This window comes from Macaca fascicularis, chromosome 17 (assembly GCF_037993035.2).
Source record: "Macaca fascicularis isolate 582-1 chromosome 17, T2T-MFA8v1.1".
Taxonomy (NCBI): domain Eukaryota; kingdom Metazoa; phylum Chordata; class Mammalia; order Primates; family Cercopithecidae; genus Macaca; species Macaca fascicularis.
This window is the reverse complement of record NC_088391.1, coordinates 65,198,431-65,222,181: the sequence shown is the minus strand read 5'-3', so window position 1 is coordinate 65,222,181 and position 23,751 is coordinate 65,198,431. Positions and strand designations below refer to the sequence as shown.

The 23,751-nt window shown below is 38.3% G+C and overlaps 1 long non-coding RNA gene across 3 annotated transcripts; it reads right to left on the bottom strand.

Moving 5' to 3' along the window:
* Positions 1-579: 579 nt before the first annotated feature.
* On the bottom strand, positions 580-21,758 carry LOC102144615 (uncharacterized). 3 transcript variants are annotated; one of them, XR_010582620.2, is made up of 4 exons: positions 21,640-21,758; positions 3,789-3,988; positions 2,612-3,031; positions 580-2,242 (listed from the first exon to the last, which is right to left on the bottom strand). It is a non-coding gene; the product is annotated as an uncharacterized lncRNA (long non-coding RNA). The 3 variants fall into 3 exon arrangements; XR_012427011.1 differs by lacking the exon at positions 3,789-3,988 and having other exon boundaries at positions 1,412-2,242; XR_012427012.1 differs by lacking the exons at positions 2,612-3,031; positions 3,789-3,988 and having other exon boundaries at positions 1,412-2,242.
* Between the last annotated feature and the right edge of the window lie 1,993 nt (positions 21,759-23,751).

Below are 23,751 nucleotides of genomic sequence, written 5' to 3'. Positions count from 1 at the left end.
TGCCCTGCCCAAATCCCCTTGGCATCCCATTCCCATTTCCATACACACCACCTGCTACCTACCACAAGCATCTGTGACTCTCCACCCTTGGGCTTTCTCTGGCCACAGAAGCATGCCTGGTCTATCTGGGGCACACGCCAGAGGTTTGGGGAGGTTAATGCCCTTAACCAGTGAAGGATGGAAATTAGCTGATCGGTACCCTAGTTCTCTTGCCCCAGCAGAGGGGGACAACTCTAGGGCATGTTCTACTCAGTCCTCCAGCAGTCTCTTTCAGGAGAGAGCACCGGGACCTTCTATTAGATTTCTTCACTTCTCTGTGTTACTTCTCTACTCTCTTATCAGTCTTTCTGGGATCGATTCCAAAAAAACTGCTTGCATCAAATCCTGGTCTCATAGTCTGCTTCTGGGGAAACCCAGTCTGAGCAGTGAGTTACTAAGAAAATTGAGGAAGAGTGGGGAGTGTTTGGAGATAGTGATGAAGAGATATTCCCTCATTGGGTGTTCAACCTATGAATTAACTGCCCATCTCCATCATATACATCCAACTCCATGTTCCCCTGATAACAAAGATAACGCTTCTAAGTTACATTCTGTTTATCCACTAAATGTAGAGTTATGGATCACACCAATACTGTCACATGATCCCGCATTTACAAAAATTTGCAAAAATACAATTTTTGTGTTTTACATTATTGAGTCCTGGGTTATTAATCTCTGCTTGTTTTGGTTACCACATCACAGTGAATGAGAACCCATAAAGTCAGGATATTTCAACATTAATAAAGACCTAAAAGACACCCAGGCAGAACACTCACTTTATAGGTATGGGAACCGAGACTTAGGGGAAAGAAATGACTTCAGCAAAGTCACACAGCTGGTGACAGGAGGCCTGGGAATAAGATCCGGTTTCCCTTTCTCTCTGCCAATTTCACCTTATACATAGCTGTCTTCCAGCAGGGTCAAACACCTTCGAAAATAATAGGAAACTTTGGTTTTACCACACACACACACACACACACACACACACACACACACGGTAAGAAACCAAGATGAACCACTTTGAAGGAAGTTGCTCTTAGTGTTAACAAAAGAGCAGATTTTAGACACAGAAATCATGATTCATAACATTCAAAAACTTGTCCTCTTGCCATGTTTTTTTTTTTTTTCTGGATTGAAAGATAATAGAAGTAATGTATAGGAGAAGCAGTTCCCTACCTTCTGGTAATAATAAGATATTTATCTAAGTGACCTTTGTTATTTAATACAGAGAAGACTTTTCAAGTAAGACAGAAAAATAACTGATAGCTACTTACCAAAACACCACTCACCAGAATTTAGAAATGAAAATAAAACAGGGAAAGATGGGTTAGAGCTGAAAACTTCTAGAAAAATGCAACAAAGACAACAAATGTTGCACCAGAGGTTGGCAAATGTTAATACAGTTGTGTTGTGGAAACTAATTTGGGTTCACAAAATCAGATGTGTAGGAAGCACATCATTTTTATAATTATATAACTGAATTAATTTCCATATCAAGCTCACAGTCCCCCAGGTGACAAAGCTTAATTTCCAACAAATCATGTCCTTGTGCCAAGGTTGCCTCTAAGTTTCTGGGAAAGCTTGCAATGTGCTGGAACATCAGCAGGAGAGGGGAATGAACTTTGGATCTAGGTTTTCCATCCGTACATGTTCCTGCTCCATCTGGCTCACACTGACCATCAAGCTCTTGCGGTCAGCTGAATTTCGGTGTCATGTTTGTACCATTTTCCTATGGCTGCATAGGAGAATGGTCTGCTTCTCCTCGTTCCGTGCTGGAGAGTACAGGGACTCTCAGGAGCTAACTCAGTCCACTGGCCTGGACACCATTCATGACATTTCATCTGCTCCTGTGCCATGGAAAAATTCAGGAAACTTGCTGTTTTCCCAAGCCCTCCTCAGAAAGGCAGCACCAGTCTCTCCTATAGCTCAGATGTCCAGCCGCTTCCAGGTCCTGGGACTCAGGTCATGGAGTACAGGCAGAGAGTTTCCAGGAACAGCCAATCTCTAATTCCCTCTCCTTCCCCAGCCTCTATAGCTAGGAAAACTTGCCCTGACTCATTACAGATTCTTCCAAATCTTGCCTATGTTTTGACTGCAACTTTTGACAATTCCATAAGGCAAAATGTTCACTCTGTTTTTTCTCTCTGTTTTGGATGCCTCGTGGGTGAGCTGCTTAAGTAGAGAAGATGTCACAGAATAACAACTGCAACAACAAAAAAAGTAGAAGATTAATCAGCAATTAATATATGAAAATATGTCTTCAGGGACAGTGACACAAAATTTAATTCTTCTTCTACCATTTCATGTGTAATATACGATCAAACAGTGATTAAAATTGGGACTAGTGAATGACAGTGAGTCTCCGCAAACAGTAGGCCATTTCCAAAACAACATGGCAACAGAGAGGAAAATCTTAAACTCTACTCAGAGTTTTCCACTAATGAAAGAAAAGCTTAATGCTGATAAACTCACCCCCTCACCACCAGCACCACCGATGTGTTGAAGTGCTAGCTTTACCCTACTGATTTGCCGGTGGGTTGAAGGGCTCATTATCCCACCCACTGTAACTTACCTATTGATGGAAGTGTCTCCTATTGATCATTTCATTTCAATTGTTTTACTCTACCAATCCCTAATACAGTCCAACCCAGATCCACAAGTTACTCAACTTTTCATCTTCACAACAATGAGATAAACGAGTTCCATCTCCTTGATTTGAAATGTACAAGAACAAGACCCACAAAGCACAACAGTGGCTGGGCTGGGACTGGAATTCAGTTGTCTTTATTTTCATTTATGTATTTTGTTCTATTTTGTTCTGTTTGTGTTGTTTATTGTTTTTATCCACTGGGCCATGCTGATTCCAGTGTTAGCCGATATCAAGAGATGTGAGCCAAATATGTCTTAGCCTTGAAGCAGTTCATTCCTGACTTCTTTAGGGTAGTAGGCGTCATCTCAGTCATCTCAGTAGATGATGGCATTTGATTGGAACCTAAAAACATTTTATTTGAATTTTATGGAAATATATTTGTCTCCTCAGTAAGCAGCAGCAGTCAGTAGATAGAGTTAGTTCTCCTATATATAACAATCTTATTTAGCAAGAAAGCATTTCTTAGAAAATAATTTCTAGGCCAGAGACACAATTTTAATTAAGTAGAAACCATTCAATATAATAGAAGCTGCAAATAACTGTTTTGTGAATATCCTTCTCAGGTCAAAAATAATTTGGTAAAACAACTTCCTGAAATTATATCCATTTTAGGTCTCACTACATCATGCAATTGAAAGCTCAGTGAAATTCTGATTAGTAGCCTGCTGTTAAATGATACCACATAAAAGGCAAAATGTCATTTAATTGATAAGCAACTAAAAACTCAACTAGGCTATATACCCTAAGCAAATAAGTATACATCAAAAGCAATGATGTTATATTTCTTCATTTATCTTAAAATTGCACTCTGGCACATGCAATGTGCTGAGTGAAGTTTGTCTTTGTACCCAACACCTTCCTTCTTTAACTTGAAGAGAGGCTCAGTCTCTCTTATTAACCAGTATTTATGGAGCACTTACTTGGGACAAGTTGCCATGCTAACCATTATGGGGTCTTAAAATGAATAATAAAAATGGTCCCTTCCTTAAAGTATTAGTTTACTAGCTATCTGTTACAGAAGATTTTTTTTAATGCTAAATTTCTAAAAATAAATACTAGACATTAGACGGGAGTATTGATCAAGGCTCAGGCAGCCAACCTTTGAGGCACCAGTCTTTTCTCCAACTTTCTTCTAATTCCCGTCGATCTTAGCTGATGATCACAGCGGCGGCCATTCAGAGTGAGAAGAACTGTTCCCTCTTGAGCTCTATGTCCATTTACAGTCACCTCACCTTTTCTTTACTTATTCAGAGCACAACTGAGGTAGAGCCTGCATATTTCAGCGAGGTTGATTAATAGCTAAGGAATAACAAAAGAGAAATAAACACACACACACACAAACACAAATACAAACACAAACACACATACATGCAAACCATGGCATGCGATGGTGTGATTTAGAGCATATATGTGTTTATCCTCAGCTTGGGGAGTCACTTCCTTGTCTAGCTCCGAGCCTCACATCACATGGAAGAGGCTACCTATAAACTTTACCACCTTAGAAGCACAGTTGAGAATTTCTAGATTCAGCAGGCAATGGACAGAATGGTTGTGATCCTGGGCTTTGAGGTCAGTTAGAAATGAGTTCAAAACCCAGCTTTGCTATATTTCTGTGTCGATTTCAACTGTAAGTATCTATAATCCTCTGAAAATTGCATTAATAATGCTTGCTTTATTGGGTTGTTTTCAGCATTTAAAGAAATAACAAGTACTTGCCACATCACAGACCATAACTGCACGATAAGTGGTATTAATGTTATCATCATTATAACAATGATCATGTAAAAGCATAAGAGATAGCAAGACCCAAGGTGAATGGAGTTATCTCTTGCTTACCTAGAGCCTGCCATCAATATTTTCATTTTCTGTCTCAGGGCCTATTTTATCCTAGTTAATTGGTACCAAGAAAGTCTACTCCAATCAGTAAAGATTATGTGGACATTTAGCAGCAGCACTACTAACAGGCAAAAACAGAATAATCCACTCAATAAATAAAAATACACAATCCTGCATGACATATACATATATGGAGTGCATATAATTTTGCATGAAGGGTTAAACAATAATTAAAAGATAATTTAAGGCTTCACATAATTAAATAGCAATCAAATATACAACCAGCTTTAAGAGAGAGGAAAAGAGGAAAAGAGAGAAATTGACAAACATGATTTTTTAAAAGACTCCTTGGTCACATAAGTTTTAGAAATTCTGGTTTAAAAACATTAAAATTTTCCTCTTTTAAGGCTTCTCATAATCTCTAATAAGCTAATGTGCATTATGGAGCTCACATAGTGGGTACATAATTTGTAGTGTTTTCATAATTTATGTAGGCTGGACTTTTGCAAATGTGTCTCACTCTTTGCTTGTTTGCTTGTTTGTTTGGTGGTAGTAGAGATAGTTCATGAACTACAGTTCTTTGGAATATATTTTGAAAAATACTGGTAAATTTGAAAAAGTATTATTATTCTAGCAGATAGATAGCTCTATGGGTTCTAACAGGCTGGCAAGTTTTAATGGGAAAGAGGTTTTAATCTCTTTGAAGAACGGGTAGGACAGAGCATTCAACATCAGAATTAATAAATTGATACATAGCTAGAGATATTTTTACATATTCATTTATTTATAACATTCCCTTTTCATTTCACTCATACTTTTAATATCCACAAGGGATTTGAGGTGGCTCCCAGAGGTATATTTACCCCTCACAACCACTTAGCTACCACTTCAAAATAGTCCTTTACATTGCATGGTATATTGTAGTTTCAAAGTCTTCACATGCAGGATTCTCAGAATATGATGTGCTTAAGAATGTTGCAGGGAGGGGTGTGCAATCTTGTTGGTTCTCAGCCTGCAGTCAGATTCCTGGACTTTTAGCAAACATCTCAGGTTCCTCTATGCAGGTAATGTTAAGACTATACTGTTTTTAAATGTTGCTTTAGATTAACATTATTTTAAAATAATAGCTAATCAAAACTCTATCTTATTAAACTCTAAAAGCATAGATATTTCTCTAGAAATACAGATGACAAATGGATGGATAGATGACCCATAGATAATAGATGGATTCCAAGGGTTTAAAGATGATAGATAGATGGATGGATAGATAGATAGATAGATAGATAGATAGATAGATAGATAGATAGATAATAGATGGATTCCAAGGGTTTTAAATACATAAGTTATAAATAGGGATAATCTAGACCAGATATTTCTAGGTTTTTTTTTTTTTTTGCTGGAATAATTTGTCCCTGCAAAGAGGTGACTCGAACTTCTAACTTATTTATTTCAAACTGAGAAATAAAGAAAGGACGAAGGGAAGGAAGAAAAGGAAGAATGGGGAAGAGAAGGGAGGATGGGAAGGAGGAAGAGAACAGTTGGTAGTTGTCTTTAAATATTTCTATTTCATTAAGGTAGTTTAAAGGGAAGAATTTGTCTTATATAAATATAATTAAGTATAATAAATAGTTTGATTTAGAGCCACTGAGTTCAATGCCTATAGAAAGTAATGGTTAAATCTCTTAGAATTATGGCAGCTTTCGTTTCATTATCTTTAGTGGCCAACCCCTCTCCACCTGCTCTTCCAAATAAGGAACATGGAATCTAGGTGCTGTGATATGCTGAAGGTTGTAGAGGCAGTTAGTGACAGTGATAGGGTCAGTCTTTTATGTTGACTGTTGGGTCCTAGCCAAAAGCTGCACATGAGCCTGCATCTAAGAACAGTGGGAAAGAGGTATACCTGTAACAAAGCCTGGGGTCAAGAGTTAACCACATTTCTGTGGCAGGCCCTGCAGCCGGACAACAGCCTAAGTCATAATGTGTGAGGAGCAGGTAAAGTCAGCTGACTTGGCTGGCAGCCCCACCTAAGGGTTCTTGCAAGGTGAAGCACAGCAACCAAAACTGTTCTAGGGTAAAGAAGCTTTAGGTCAATAATCTACATGTCTAGTTTCTTAACAACTAAGGGATAACTAAAGAAAAATAAACACACACAACAAAACAACATGGTATAAGATGGTGAGGCTTGCACAGTCCTTGGGGGAAGTGGTGCCTGCCCGTGTGAATCAGAACCACAGCTGTCAAGTTCAGCCTGTCCCAGGCCGATCCCAACATCCCCTAATGATTACCTGCCATCTGTGTTCTCAGCCACACCCATCTGGGCACCAATAACTGACTCAGCCTAGCAGAATTAGAAGCTTTGACCCTGCCCACTTGCAAGTGGGGTCTGGAAACTGTCCATTGCTGTCTTAAGTCATACAGCCTGGAGGTCAACTGAATCCTCTGTGCCAGAAAGAATATTACATTTCAAGTTTCCAAACTAACCCTCATGTCACAGCCAGCTTGTCTAACTGACCCTTTCGAAAGTTCAAGTTTATAATGCTGGGTTTCTCTTGCAAGCAACTTCTCCATGGTAGGGAATCAGGAACCTATCTCTGAATGCCAGTCAGCCAACTGGGGAGCTGAATCTTTCTCACCTGGTGTGGGAGGGTAGGAAGATGAGGATGGATGGGAGAATGTTAATCCCAGAGGAGAGGAAGGTGGCAAGGAGCAGGAAGTGCATCAGGAACTTAGCACATCAGACCTCAGCAGAATGCAGGGGTCCAGCCACAATGAAGTTCTGAAAAGTAAAAACCCATTCTATATAAAGTGAAAATTAGAAAATCACAGAAGATCGGCTGGGGGTGGTGACTCATGCCTGTAATTCCAGCACTTTGGGAGGCCAAGGTGGGCGGAATATTTGAGGTCAGGAGTTCAAGACTAGCCTTCCCAACATGGTAAAACCTTGTATCTACAAAAAAAAAAAAAAGAATTAACAGTGATGCATGCCTGTAATCCCAGCTACTTGGGAGGCTGAGGCAGGAGAATAGCTTGAACCCAGGAGGTGGAGGTTGCAGTGAGCTCAGATAGCTCCACGGCACTCCAGCCTGGGTGATAGAACTAGACTCCGTCTCAAAAAAAAAAAAAAAAAAAGATTACCAAGAAAATTACTCAGTACAATGAGTTCATGAGATTCATAGCTGGGTGATTTACTCGGATATGACAGACACCAGACTCAGAACTATGGTAATGAAGCTTTCATTAAACTTGTAGCCTGGGGCAATGTCAGGACAGGCAGCAGGCATGGTCGTATCCAGGGGATGGAGATCCTGGGCTCCCTTGAGAAGAACTGGGAAAGACTGGGACTGACTTTAATTTATGGTGTTAAAACTGCAACACTTTTCGTTAATTATTCTTTGAATGTTGGCACGTTTTCTCTACCACTTTTGGCACTTCTATCTTTTTGCTGCTTTTTTGAGGTAATGATTAATGCACGTAATGGTTAGAAAAAAATATAAAACTATGCAATGCTGAGTTCATTTTTATTGCACCTTGATCTTTTTTTTTTTTTTTTCTTAGGTATCTTCTTATAACAGTCTTGATCTTTTTTTGAAGTTTGATGTAATAAGACCATCAGTCATTGGTGTGTTAGACATAATGAGTGCCTGACAGATGTAGCACAGAATTGCTGGAATCTCTTACCAAAAACAAGGTTAAGCTTCCTCACCAAGAAGCCTAGCTCTGGCCTTCTCTGCCCCTACCCATTCCCTAAGGCTGCCTCCAACATTCCCTCCAATAGTCTCATGGTTCTAACCTTTTCCTTTTTGATACCCTTCTTCTTCAGCCTCTTTTTCCTCCTAAGTTCTCCAGGGCTCCTTTCTCCACACCTTTCTCCTTTCACCTGGTGTTAATTCTCGTCCTCATCCTACCTGCTGATGACCTCAAAGACTACGTTTTGCATGATTTCAAAATCTCTGTGGAATAATTTGACAGTCCTGCCATCAACATTTTTTACCAACTAAAGCATGAAGGAGATGGATCTACTCCTTTTCTTCAAGCACATAGCTGTGTGTGTGTAGAACTCTTGTCCTCATCGTCTTCATTCCCTGACAACTACTCTCACCCTGAATTCCTCAATATTCCCTCTCAAAGTATGACTCCTTCCACATATCCATCCATTTATTGATTGGTTTTCTATTCATTTGTCTCTTTTGTTTTGTCTTGTCATAATGACCCTTCACTCCTCTTCCCAAAATGAGTACCTCAGATGTATGTCATAAATATATCTCAATGTGTCTTATTACTGAGCCTAAGATTGAGCATCTCCAGCAAGACTATTTTGGTTACAAAGTTTGGAGACTGTTGAGTGACCTGATTACTAAAGAGAGAACTGGAAATCAAAGCACAAGGGCAGAGTTCCCACCTGCTGCCCTGTCCCCCAGTCTCAGGAACTTCCAGAAAGTGTCCACTGACTCTGTTTACCTCATCAGGTACTAACTGAAGAAATGACTCCTCATGATATTCATATATTTAAAAATTCTCCAAGGACCCCACAGAGCATTCCTCAGTTAAGGACTCCTCAAAACAACAGCAGGGAACACATTGTTTCAAAAGCATTACTTACATATTTTTTTAAAACACCACTATCAGAACTTTCTGGTTCCATAAGTTTCCCTCAAACAGAATTATGGTTGATGAAAACCAAATTTTAAAAGTAAGAAACCTTGTCGTTTTTCCCCAACTCTCACATACTGTGTTGATGCTCCTCCTACCCACCCACCCTTATCTCAATCCATCCTTAACCCAAGATGTTTGTGAGAATCCCTGAGAAGCTTGTGATCCAAACTCATGATCTGGACTTGCATACCCCCAAAGCACCAGGGCCCGACTCTGTATTCTTTTTCAGCAGACATTTATGGCATTGAGTGAGGGGGTGTGTGTGTGGTTATGGGTGTGGGTGTGGGTGTGATGCTCCTGCTTTCAAGGCCTTTACTGTGTAGTAGAAATGCAAGAGTTGGCATTTACTAAAAGTATCAAATATTTGCCATTCACTATGCTAGGTTCTTTACATCCATCACAACACTTGATCTTTGTAGCTTTTTTTTTATAAAGTAGATATTACTATTGCCATTTTAGAAATTTAAAAAAAAATCTTGAGGCAGAGAAAAAGAAGCAACTAGCATCATCACACAGCAAGTGTCAGAGGGTGGTTTTGGACTCACGTGTGTCTGGCTCCAGGGTCCATCAATTTTCTCAATTTCAACCAACCTACTTTCCCACCCTTACTTCTCATCTTTCCAATTCACTCCTCTATCACCACACCTCTATCAATCCTTCAGCCTCCCAAGATTGACTGTCCATTGTTTCTACACATTTTCACTGTACCCCACCCTTCTCATGTCCCTCCTTCCCTCGTTCCCCACTTCAAATCCATGGTTGATCTTCAGAAGCGCTCCTTGGCTCACACCTTTGGTTCTGCGGTGGTTTGCTCTCTTTGCATGCTCATTTGGTAAAACTCCAATCCCAGTTAAACCCAATACTCCACTTCCTTGTGTCTGCTTCCTTCCCATGGCTCAGAGCTGAAGAGAAACATCCAGCCAGCAGGACTGGTCTCGGGTGAACCACAAACATCAGATTAGCCCTTAATGGTGGGCACTTTTATGATTGTTGTACCACATGTTTAAACAGCTGACTATGCAAAACTGGATAAGTTCTATAACTCCCCAAATGTGTCCCAAGGTGAAATCTAGCATATACACATACGATTAAGCATTGGCTGAAATTGTGTTAGTTGATGGAGGCTATTTCTCCTAATTTCTTTAAGCTCTCCTTATTCTTCCTAGAAGCATATGAAGCTTACTTTTAGAACCAACATCTCCACCTTTGCCAAACAACAGAGAAACCTAAGTCGCTATAATAAAAGTGCAAATAGTCTTTAGCTTGGCCAACAGCAATGCATCCAAGCATCAGCAGAAAAAGACTGGCTGGCCGCCTGCATGTTTCCTCATAGCAATAGCATCTTCTCCCTCACCATTTCAGGCTCAAAAGCTGAATGTTTCCAGAGTACTGAGAGTGAACACAAGCTCTCAGTGTAAACTCACAAGAATCAAACTGATAAATGGATGTACAAAACCAGAATGCAACTACATATAAGGCCTGTTGCAAAGTCCCCAATATTTGAAGCAGCATAACCAGCTCTCCTCCCCAATATAAAAAGCCGCATCAAAAGCAAGTTGATTGAGGAGCTTGGCATGAGAGGAAAAGAAGTTACCTCAATTAAGTTCATAATAGAATTAGTCTAAGATAGCTTAAGGCATCCAGTGCCACAATGGGACTGGAATTCTGATAGTCCCTTGGCCCCCATTCCTTTGCACAGTGCTTGAGAGATCACTTATTAGCTTCTGTGATCCTCTCCCCTTCCCTCCATAATATTCAAAATATCTTTCTTTAGCAACATTAATTCATTCAGTTTGGTCACTATTACATCTCACAGACATGAAAACCACTCTATCTGTTTATGGTAATTTGACTGGCTGGAAGCAGTGGCTCATGCCTGTAATTCCAGCACTTTGGGAGGTCAAGGTGGGAGGATAGCTTGAAGCCAGGAATTCAAGACCAGTCCACGCAAAATAGCGAGACCCCAGCCTCTACAAAATAATAATAATAACAAATAACTAAAAACAAGATAACTTGACATAACTCTAATTTCTTATACCTTGGTTTCATAGGTAAATTATCAGAGTTGAATTACAGGAGAAAGTGCTATGAGGTACACTGTGGGAGATAAGAAAATCAGGTAGGATACTTAGGGCACTTCATCTTTCTTTTTCACCTATGCACAGGGCTGGTACATCTGGATATGTGCCAGAAAACTGATTCAAGAGGAAAATTCAATTAGCAGTAGCAAAGATTCCCCCAAATTGCCCATGTGTGGCTGGTATTTTTTTCAAAGAGTTATTACAGCAAAACGCTGCTGTTTAGTCCATGTCACCCCTGCACACCATCAAATCTGTAAAAACAAGGAAATTATTTCATCTTGTATTATCTTTTTGGCTGAAAACAATCTAAACCCATCTTCATCATCAAGAGAGTCTGTGATGCAGGTATTCATTTAACTGCAATGTAAGAAGCAAGATATCCAAGAGTTTGTTTTCTCTGTTTTGTCTTTTCTGCACCTTAAATTTATTTTCTTTGAAATCTGGTCAGAAAAAAAAAAGAAGCTTACTGCTTCAAAACTCATTATTAGTACAATAAGGTAGTTTTCACAGAATGTAATAACTATGGATGGAATTCAAACTACCGACATCTATATTATGATCATATTTTTCAACTAAAAGTCTCTTTTTAAATTAATTACAGAATACCAGTTAATTCCTCTGAGCATTCAGATTTTTTAGTGTAAGTAATTAACTCCTCTGACCCTCCCTCATCTTTTTTAACACCATGAACCACTGTCATTAGCATCGAGTCAGATGTGCTTTCTCATCCTTGCCGCACACAGAGGCAAGTCACAGCCACAGCCCTCTGACTTCTAAATGCACACATGCATAAGTGTGCTGAGATCCTCTCTCCTTGGAGGCTTCCTGCACAAAGACTTGGATTTCTGATGGAAACGCCACTGAGGTGATCTTTGCCATCTGTCCAGTGTTTCTGGGGAGGCATCATGGGCGCATGTTGGAGGAGAGAGAGTTTATGTGCTCCTAACGTTGATCTGTGTTATTTTTTCCACCCACCAAGCCAGTAAGCTGGCAGGGGGCCACTTTCTATTTTCTCAGAAGCACAGAGTGGTTCCCCTGTATTTTAAAAAGGCAAATGCTGCCTTGTTCAACCTAATCATTCCTTAAAAAATGAGAGTAAAGAACTGAACCCACTGCATTTTATGCCTGAGGAATAAGCCAAGGCAGCATTCTAAATACTTCAGCTTTTCCTTCCTAAAAGACAGAAAAGTAGTGTAGAAAATGGGCTGTCTTCAAGGGGAGCCGCCCACCTTCTGACACTCTGAGTACCAGAATGTGCTATTCCTAGTTCGTCCTGGAACTCCCAAACAGAATTTGATCAAACCCTAGTACCAGGTGGCCCTGTCATGAGTGCGTCATCCATTTAAAACAGCATGTATCCACTTATAACAGAAGCTGATCTAAAATTGTTGACTGTCTCTTCTGATATATATAACTAGAGTTCTAGGAATGATGTTGAAGCATAGGTATTTGGGGAAGGCAGACTTGGGTGTCGTGTCAAAGCCAGAGAATTGGAACACTGACATTGAAGAGAGCTTGAGAAAAAGACCTTTAGGTGCAAGGAAAGAAGTTTTGATTACTGACAATAACCCTTATACTAGTGTCTGGGGAAAAATTACTGAAACTCAGCTTTGCCATGTGATCCATTTAGTTTTTCATTGATAATTAAACATATAGTTACAATGATTTTTTTTAAATTCTACTATTAGTCTTCCATGTTAACTTCATCTGTTCAAAACTAAGTTGTTGTCCCCTCTTATTTACAAGAGGTAAGTGGGTAAGTAATTCAGGTCTTTCTTTGAAAAACTGTATTAGGTGACTATTCTTAGTGAAACACTTTGCTATGTGCCACAGTGGATACAAGGTTCATAAAACAACAAATTTTATTTATAAAATAAGATCAATAAAATATGGTAAGAACTCTCAGCCAGAAATGAGAAAATAAAACAAGGTTCTCAGAGCAATCATTTCCTGTTTTTAAGCCTTAACTTTTTAATCTATCAAATGAGAAAATGTGTTAGGAGGTTTCTAAATTCCTTTACAATGTTAACATTCCTTCATGGGTCTTTATTTTCCTCCTACTAGATCAGCTTTGTTTTAAAACCTCTCTTATTTTTCCATGCAACAATTTCTCTCTCTGATCCTATATTACTTTCCTAGCAATTTCATCTACTCCCATAGCTTTAGTTTCCACTTTCAGACTTTTAATCCCAAAATGTTGTAGATGATAGATAGATAGATAGATAGATAGATAGATAGATAGATAGATAGACTTATGTCCCATTCTTCAAACCTGATATACAGCTTCCTATCAAATTTCTCACCTGTATGTCCCAAATTGATCACAAACGTTCACATTCAAAATTGAAAACCTTCTTCTTTTCTTGTATCTGTCTCGGTAAATAATAATACTGTCAACCCAAATACCAAAACAAAAAACTGTAAATTTTCCACGATAGCTTCTCTAGCCATCCAACTGGTTCTCTGACCTGCTGATTCTTCCTCTTCCATTCTCATACCTCTAATCCATGTTCCAGGGCTATCATCAGAGTCATCAGAGTGACTTTTCCAAATCCCAAATATATGAATCTATCTTTTTGTAAGTTTGAATCATTTAGCCACAAGTTTGTTGCTGCTGTCACCATCTTAAAATCCACCTGTGGTTCCCTATCACCAAGATGTACTTCTCAATTTCGAATACACATTGCTCAGGAGGCCTGGTAATGTGCTGGGGGAATTTAAAACCCAGGATAACATCTTGGTTTTGAAATTCAATTTTACTTGGTAGCAGTAAGTTGAAAAATTGTCCTAACATTAAAACGAGTAGGAGAAGACACGTTAGAATCCAAAAAACATGAAGGGATATCATAAATACATTTTTCACTTGTGATGGCCCACTTCAGGCTATGCCCCCAAAACCCACAGTGGAGGGCAGATATTCTTCTTACCCCTTTGGAATACTTTAGATGAAATGTTTGAGAAGTATCACGAATGCAGAATAAAACCAAGACTTCTTAGTACAACATTTGCATTTCTCTATCATCTGATTCATACCTAATTGCCTCAACTGTCTCATCCTCTTCCCTCTGCCCCTGTCCTACCCAGGACTCCAACCATCACGAGGTGCCTACATCTCAACATGCTGTGTTATTTCATGTACAAAGGCATGAGTTTGAAGAAAGTATAGACTATGAGGTGGGGAGGGACCATGGGGCATGGTGGGCAATGAGTAACTTGTGATGGTGTGTAAACTTGGTGGACCTGCTTGAAAGTAGAAAGTGAGAAGTTTGGGAGGAAGTTCAAAGGAATGATTGGAGTCAGCTCATGTTCTTCATGCCACAATAAGACTTACTTCAGTAGACAATGGGGAGCCACTGAATGTTTTAGGTAGTGGAATGGCAGGATCATCTGTATTTTATAAATAAAAGACTAAGCTACATCATGATACCTCTGGTAATAAAGTGACATATGGATCAAAGACTAGAGTGAAGTCCAGGTGAAAGATGAAATTCTTAACAATTACCAAAGATGACATTCTTAACAATTACCAAAGATGACATTCTTAACAATTACCAAAGATGATATTCTTAACAATTACCAAAGATGAAATTCTTAACAATTGCCAAAGATGAAATTCTTAACAATTACCAGAGATGATATTCTTAACAATTACCAGAGATGAGATTCTTAACAATTGCCAAAGATGAAATTCTTAACAATTACCAGAGATGATATTCTTAACAATTGCCAAAGATGAAATTCTTAACAATTACCAAAGATGAAATTCTTAACAATTGCCAAAGATGAAATTCTTAACAATTGCCAAAGATGAAATCCTTAACAATTACCAAAGATGATGTTCTTAACAATTACCAAAGATGATATTCTTAACAATTACTGAAGAGTTGACCGTGGGAATATAAGTGACACTTTTCACTCTAAAGGCTTGAGGTTAAAAACAAAAAATTCAACCACAGCAGGAACTGTGATAATGATTCATTTGGTAAACATCCTGTAGTAGGTGTTTCCGATACTCATATTAGTAAAAGCAAGCAAATTCAGCTTTTCTAACCCCAACATATGTTCATTAAAACCAGAGAGACAGATCACAATTGTCTTTTGCACATATCGAGTCCACAATTTCAAAATTGTGTGCTAGTGTCAGGTCACCTCCACATTGCCTGTACACTCTGTTCCCATTGCTTAGAATGCCCTTCTTAGTATGGACCCTATTCCAATTGTGGAACCCTTAACCGCATTTCAAAACCCAGGACAAATGATACCTCCTTAAAGAATGTCCTCTCATGGCCAACAAACGTATGAAAAAAATGTTCATCATCATTGGTCATTAGAGAAATGCAAATCAAAACCACAATGAGACACCATCTCACGCCAGTTAAAGTGGCGATCATTAAACAGTCAGGAAACAACAGATGCTGGCGAGGATGTGGAGAAATAGAAATGCTTTTACATTGTTGGTGGGAGTGTAAATTAGTTCAACCATTGTGGAAGACAGTGTGGCAATTCCTCAAGGATCTAGAACCAGAAACACCATTTGACCCAGCAATTCCACTACTGGGTATATACCCAAAGGATTATAAATCATTCTACTGTAAAGACACATGCACACATATGTTTACTGTAGCACTATTCACAATAGCAAAGACTTGGAACCAACTCAAATGCCCATCAATGATAGACTGGATAAAGAAAATGTGGTATATATACACCATGGAATACTATGCAGCCATAAAAAAGAATGAGTTCATGTCCTTTGCAGGGACATGGATAAAGCTGGAAGCCATCATTCTCAGCAAACTAACACAGGAACAGAAAACCAAACACCGTATGTTCTCACTCATAAGTGGGAGTTGAACAATGAGAACACGTGGACACAGGGAGGGGAATATCACACACTGGGGCCTGTCAGGGGTGGGGACAAGGGGAGGGAGAGCATTAGGACAAATATCTAATGACTACAGGGCTTAAAACCTAGATGATAGGTTGATAGTGCAGCAACCCAACATGGCACATGTATACCGATGTAACAAACCTGCACATTCTGCATATGTATCCCAGAACTTAAAGTAAAAGAAAAGAAATGTCCTCTCACTGCCACCAAATGAAGTTGTATCAGGGCTCTGCAGTGGGTGGCAGTGAGAGGCAACTTCCCCAAGAAGTTCTGTGTACACGTGGCTCTGATAGCCTCACCTTGCTGTAATATAATTATGTTTCTGCATGTTCAGCTCACTTTAGACTGTGAGCTTCTTAAAAATAGGCCCACGCCTTCTGTCCCCTTTTATCCCCAGTATCCTTGGGCAGGATGCTCAAGCCCTATACCTACTAAACAATTGAGAGTTTATTGGATGAGCATATTAAAGAATTAAAACTCACAAAGAAACTAGCCTCATGACTTTGCTACATCTCATATACACACACATGTGTTGATATGATTTGGCTGTGTCCCTACCCAAATCTCATCTTGAATTGTAGCTCCTATAATTCCCATGTGTTGTAGGAGGGACCTGGTGGGAGATAATTGAATCATGGGAGCAGTTTCCCACATACTGTTCTTGTGGTAGTGAGTTAGTCTAATGAGATCTGATGGTTTTATAAGGGGTTTCTCTTTCACTTGGTTCTCATTCTCTCTCTCCTGCCGCCATGTAAGACATGCCTTTTGCCTTCCACCGTGATTGTGAGGCCTCCCCAGCCCATGGAACTGTGAGTCCATTAAACCTCTTTTTCTTTATGAATTACCCAGTCACAGGTATGTCTTTATCAGCAGCATGAAGACAGACTAATACACATGTCAAAAAAAATTCAGGGACATGTAAACTCATTTCAAAAATAAAAGTCCATCTTACAAGATTAAATCTACCTTCTATAAAATTTGACTATTCAACTGATCTATACTTCCTGTAAGTAGTAACATCATTAACAAACATCTTATGTTTGAGGGGAATTAAGTAATGATCATGCAAATACACAAGCTTTAAAATTTGACTCTCCAATAACACTCCATAGAGTGGGCAGAAGAGCTTTTAATATTCCTACTTTAAAAATTTGGTAGCTGAGAATGAACGTGAATGTGTGGATATCCAGATTCCACTGCTGATCCTCTATTAAGATGCTGTTATATATGTTATTATGAATTTTAATTTAAAACAAAATGCCAGGGTAATAATATTTAAGGAGATGAAGATAAGTCTGCATGGCTTTTTAAATCTACTTTCTGGATATGCCTTACATACTTCAAAGGAGAGAAATACTTCTCATAAAAGGATAGTTTTTGATAATTATAAAAAGCAAATGTAAATAGAAATAAATTGCTATTAACATATAAAGACCTTATCTCATCTTCCTGTAGTATTTTATTTTTATATTTAGAGTGAGGGGGAGGTCATCCACAATAGCAGATGTACATACGTTAGTCAAAGATATTTTGTAACTATCTTCTTCTTTGATTTCTCCCCTGTCTATTATAATGAGGAAGTTGAGATATTGAATCACTTCATGGCATAAAGCTGAGTCATAAAAACTAAACTTTTAAAATAAACATAGGGAAGTGTGGAAAATAAATTATAGCATTTATTGAATCCTTGCTATACAGAATAACTGAGATAAACTATTGACACATGCTATCTGATTTAATATTTAAAATATTTTCTGGTTTTTCTTACTGGCACCTAATACAAATAGCACCTGCATGTACTTGTTAATGTGAATTTAATGCCTTGGCAATTTATATCAAGTATCAAAACAAGGGGAGTCAAAGCCCGATTTTTGCTTACATCAACGAGGTTACAAACATCATCTATGACCCTCAAACCTCTGAGATATATCTGCCTTCATGAGTTGACCAACACTCCCAGAAACTGTCTCATCAAAAAACAGAAAGCAAGTGACCATTGAGTCCATGTTGGTTTCTTGCATCCAGACTGTGTTATGTCACATTTTAAGATAAAAATATATGTACATAGATACATGATAGATAGATAGATAGATGATAGATAGATAGATAGATAGATAGATAGATAGATAGATAGACAGAACAGACAGAAAGACAGACAGATAGATAGATAGAGTGAGTACTCAGAAGAAGACTTTAGAACTGTCTCTAAGATTCTATCATTATGTAGAGTAAATGTATACCTTTTTACAAATTTTAAATAAAAGAAAAAGATCTTTCCATAAATTCCAAAATATGACATATAATGGTCTTCAGCAGGCAAAAGAGATTTGGAAAGAGGTTTCTGAAGCCTTTTTTTTTTTTTTCTCCAGAATTAGAGGTAAGAGTGGCAAAACCTACAAAATGTAGGTAAGTAAATCTACTGAATGGTCTCCAAATGTATGTATAGCCAAAGGAATGAATAACTTGTCCTTCCTTGCATAATGACTTTTCTTTTGCTCCAATACCTTTCTTATTTCTGACTTCATTCTGTTGGTTTTAAAAATGTGGACAGCTTTTAAGTGTAGCTTTATACATTAAAGATTGGATATTATCAGTTGTTGGACAGGTATGGTGTGCCATACAATGCTTTATGTGATTTGCAAACATAATCTCATTTAAGTAAGGTAGTCCTTCTTTTCCAAGCTTTACAGATGATGAAAATATGGTTCAGAAAAAAATTAAGCCACTTGCTTAGATTCACACAGTTAGAGTTCAGATTTGAATCCAGGTCTTTCTGATTCTAAAATTTGAATTCTACCCATTGTGTTACACTGCTTCACAGAGATTCATCTGAATATGCTGTACTGTGTCTTGGGATGCATTTTTATCTATAGGTAATATTTAATGTAGCAGCATTTTTCCATATGTATTCCATGGATGGCACTTATTTTTAATAGGCTTTATTTTTTAAGCTGTTTTATGTTTACCAAAAAATTGAACAGGAAGTACTGAGAGTTCCCATCTATCCCCTCCCTACCTGTTATCCTCCTATCATCAACATCTTGCATTACTGTGGTATATTGGTTACAATTAACGAGCCAATACTGATACTTTCATCAAAGTTTTGTGGTTTTCTTCATATAGAACTTGTAGATATTTTGTTAGGTTTATATCAAAGTGTGTCATTTTGTTGTTGTTGGTAATGTAAATGGCATTGTGTTTTTTAGTTCAAATTCCAATGTTCATTTCTGGTATATAGAAAGCAAATGATTTTTGTATATTAAGCTTGTATCCTGCAATATCACCATGTTATTTCTTGGAATGCCACTTTTTAATATTATTAAACATTCTTATATGATGATCTCAAAATGCCCACAAGGTGACAAGTTGCCTTATTATAAAAGACCCTCTGCTCTTTAATTCTAAAAAGTATATTCTAGATTTGAGATTAAAATTATTTCATTCATCTGTCTTCATATAGAATATTTAGTCATCTGGGGGATATCTATGAAGAATTCATAAGTTACTTTTAATTGAACATTATTATGCTTTTCCAAACTACAGTGTGTAATTAGAAACAAAGAAATTGTATTTAAGTATTACAGATTATGAATCTGCATGGGTGAATATGCTTCTGGAAGAACTGGTAACAAAAATGCTTTTTTCCATTGCTCACAAAATATATGTCCCGAGGCACTCTCGTGTTTTTCTGGCCACATATATGTGACATAAGCTCCTGTTGGGACGGTTTCCCACCACAGGAATGCATTTCAGGGCACACAGTGGATGCGCAGGTCAGGGCTGCTGGACCATGGGACCAGTATGATCAGAAGGGCCCTGAACAAGTCGTGAAAAAGTAAAAACTTCTTGTGCCATCCCTTGTAGGTTGACAACAACAAAAAAGTGATAGGTATACAGTGTATCTTTATAAAATAAGATCAGGCTGGGCGCAGTGGCTCACGCCTGTAATCCCAACACCTTGGGAGGCCGAGGCGTGAGGATCACTAGATCAGGAGATTGAGACCATCCTGGCTAACATGGTGAAATCCTGTCTCTATTAAAAATACAAAAAATTAGCCAGGCATGGTGGCCATGCCTGTAGTCCCAGCTACTTGGGAGGCTGGGGCAGGAGAATCACTTGAACCCGGGAGACAGAAGTTGCAGTGAGCTGAGATCATGCCACTTCACTCCAGTCTGGGCAACAGAGCGAGACTCCATCTCAAAAAATAATAATAATAAATAAATAAGATCAACAAAATATGACAGGTACGAAGATCACTGTATAACTATCACTTTTTTGTTGTCGACCTACATGGGATGGCCCAACACTTTTTTGTTGTTGTTGACGTACATGGGACCACACAATTATCAACATGGAAATAGAAAAGCTATCCAAAATGTACTTCAATATCACATACAGTGTATATTTATCACTTTTTTAAAAGCTTGGGACAGCGTGTAAAATTACTTTTGTTGATAGAGGTTCATTTCTCAGTGTAAAAACTGTCAAACCTAGACAAGACACTCTACTTTGAATGCAAAGTAAATTTCTAAAAAGTACTTATCCTCTTTTAGATTTAGGTAATTATTTAGAAGTGTGAGAGCATGAATAAAGATATGACATGAACAAGACACTTTCTTATAATAATCTAATTCAAGAAATAGTACAAACATATATGAACGAATAAATTATCAAGGTCAATTTAATGTAGCAGAAACTGAGACTGCCAAATGAATATATAAGAGAGTCAGCCACAAAGGATCACAAAAGTCTACATGATCATAGTTATCAATTTGGAAACAGAAAATCTATTTAAAATGTACTTATACATCATATTAATCTTCCATACACTTTGGAGAGGTGGAGTTTCATTGTTGCTGTTGTAACTAGTGTTTTTGTTGAATAACCCATTCTCTAGGAAGCACATAATGAAATTAACTCTGACTCCCTCCTTCTTCCCACACTGTCCCATAACCTCTTCCTCCTCCAGCAAGACTCAGAAGGAAGATGATTGTTTACAAGGGAAGTTAAATTAGTTTATGTTACTCCCAGATCTTGTTACACCATGAATTCATATAATAAACATAGCTTCTAGAATTTTAACTTCCATTTGTTATATTATTAATTCAGACCCCCCAAAATTAAATTTCTTTGAATATCTAATTTTAATAGGTTAGATGCTTTCTGCCAATTTTTCTCTGTAATGCAAACCTAATGTAATAATGAAAACCAATAACAAAATCAGAGGCTTCCTAGACAGTAGCCCATCTTCATTTCCAAGTTAAAGATTTTGGTTGAAACTATTTGCAAGCATATAATAATAATTCCTGTGCAAGAGAGTCTCTATTGAATGATATGTACTCTGAAGACAGTATGAAGGAAAGAGGCTCTTCGGAAGATCCAAGCTGGCCGCCAAGCTTCCATATCCACTTCAAAGTTTCCTGTAATATTAAATGTTTGGCCTTCACAGAAGACATTTCCAAAGACAACATATACATTAAAACCATACCTTGGGATAGTCAGGGCTGGAGGCTCCCAAACTTGTATATGAAACATGACATAACAGAAAGAGCAGGCTATTTGGAGGGAGAAGGTTGAGTTCAAGTCCAAGCCCTCAATCTCTTTGACATTGCAAACAGGGTCATCACTTAACTTCTATGGGTCCAGTTCACACGTCTGCCTTACCTCTCTGGAAAACAGTTTTGTTTGTCAAATAAAATGATGTGAAGGTAAGGACAAAAGAAGACATAGGTAAGATATTCAAGAGGTTAAAAGAGGATGTGGTAAATGATTGCCATATACCTCCCTCCTCTTTCTTCTCTTGGTTTTAACTGCTCAGCAAAATATTTAGTGAGTGCCTGCTAAGTTTCAGTGATAAGCCCTGGAGATACAGAGGGGGAATAAAATGACATGGTCCCTGACCTGAAGTAGTCAAGAAGTGACATTATCTGACTTTGGTTTTATAAGGATCACTGTGGTTACTATGTTGAGCATACATGACAGGCAGATGAAGATGCAAGCAGAGATACTTGGTTTATACACTACTGTATCATTTCAGGCAAAAAAAAATGATAGTGGCTTGTATACGGGTAGTAGTAGTGGAAGTACTGATAATTCAACTAAGATGAGGACTGATAACTAGGTTTTGGATTTAACATAGCAAAAAGATATTCGATGTGCTTGCAGCACAGACAAAGTTTAATGAAAGCTAGGAGATCAACAGAGGGTTACTCATAAGAGAATGAAAATTCCATGAGGCATATTGGAAAGAATTGGAAGGCAGGTCAACAGGAGATGGAAGAATAGGAGAGAAACATGCACCAGGTATAGAGAAGTTTGCTTCTGGGGCAATAGATAAACACTTGACAGTCATGCATGCACAGAATTCTGTGTGGTTGGCCCAACAAGGGTGTGGTGCCTCAGGGTAGAATTCATCCCAAGTATGTGAGGAGACAATCTTCTGCCTCCATGGTTGCTCACTTTCATGCAAAACCAGCTGTTACCCATTTGGTTAGGGAACTGAAATAAACATAGTGGAACTGAAGAGGATTGGAGTAGAGTAGCAGAGTCCTAGCCCTTGAATAGAATTTTTGCCAAGTAATTGATGAGAGTGGGGATGAGCACAATTATACCTATTATTTATTGGGTACATACTCTGTGTCTGCCATACTTAATCTTCACCACAGAAAATTTAAAGATATGTGTATTGACTAATACACATTAGAATGGACTATTCTCATGCTGCTATAAAGGACTGCCCAAGGTTGGGTAGTTTATAAAGGAAAGAGGTTTAACTGACTCACAGTTCTGCAGAGCTGGGGAGGCCTCAGGAAACTTACAATCATGGCAGAAGGGGAAGAAGCAAACATGTCCTTCTTCACATGGCAGCAGGAAGGAGAAGAATGCAAGTCAAGTGAAGGGGGAAGCTCCTTGTAAAACCATATGATCTCATGAGAACTTACTATCACAAGAATAGCATGGGGGAAACTGACCCCATGATTCAATTATCTCTGACCAGGTCCCTTCCAACACACATGGGGATTATGGGAACTACGATTTAAGATGAGATTTGGGTGGAGACACAACCAAATCATATCATATGTTATCATCTCATTCTAAAAATGAGAAAAGAACAGCTCAGAAAAATTAAGTAATGTACCTCATCTACCCATCTTCGCACAGTTAAGGGACAGCATTAGGATTTGAATCTCTCCCTCTTTCCATATTACGCTTTAAAGAGCCAAGGAAACAAATCACATTTCAGAAGACAAGGAGTTGGGATTAGTTGGAAACACATTGGTAACACTGGAGAGAAGGGACTGAAATAGTCTGTATAAGAAACAGAACTGAAATAGGGTCAGTTGAGGTTTTTGGCCTTCCAAACCTGTCCTTGTAGCTTATTCAGGTGCAGGCCTTGGTTGTTGGTGGCTCCTGGGCTGCCCCATGGCGCCTATGAAAAAATGGAAAGGAACAGTTACTTTCTAATTTTTCCAATCTAAAAGAAGTAGTTATTATTTTAGATAACTTTCCAAGTGTTGGTATAAGTGAATAGTTTTCTTTAATTCAGACTATCTGATAAACTGTTACCTTTCCAAATTCTCACCCTTTCAAGTCTGACAAG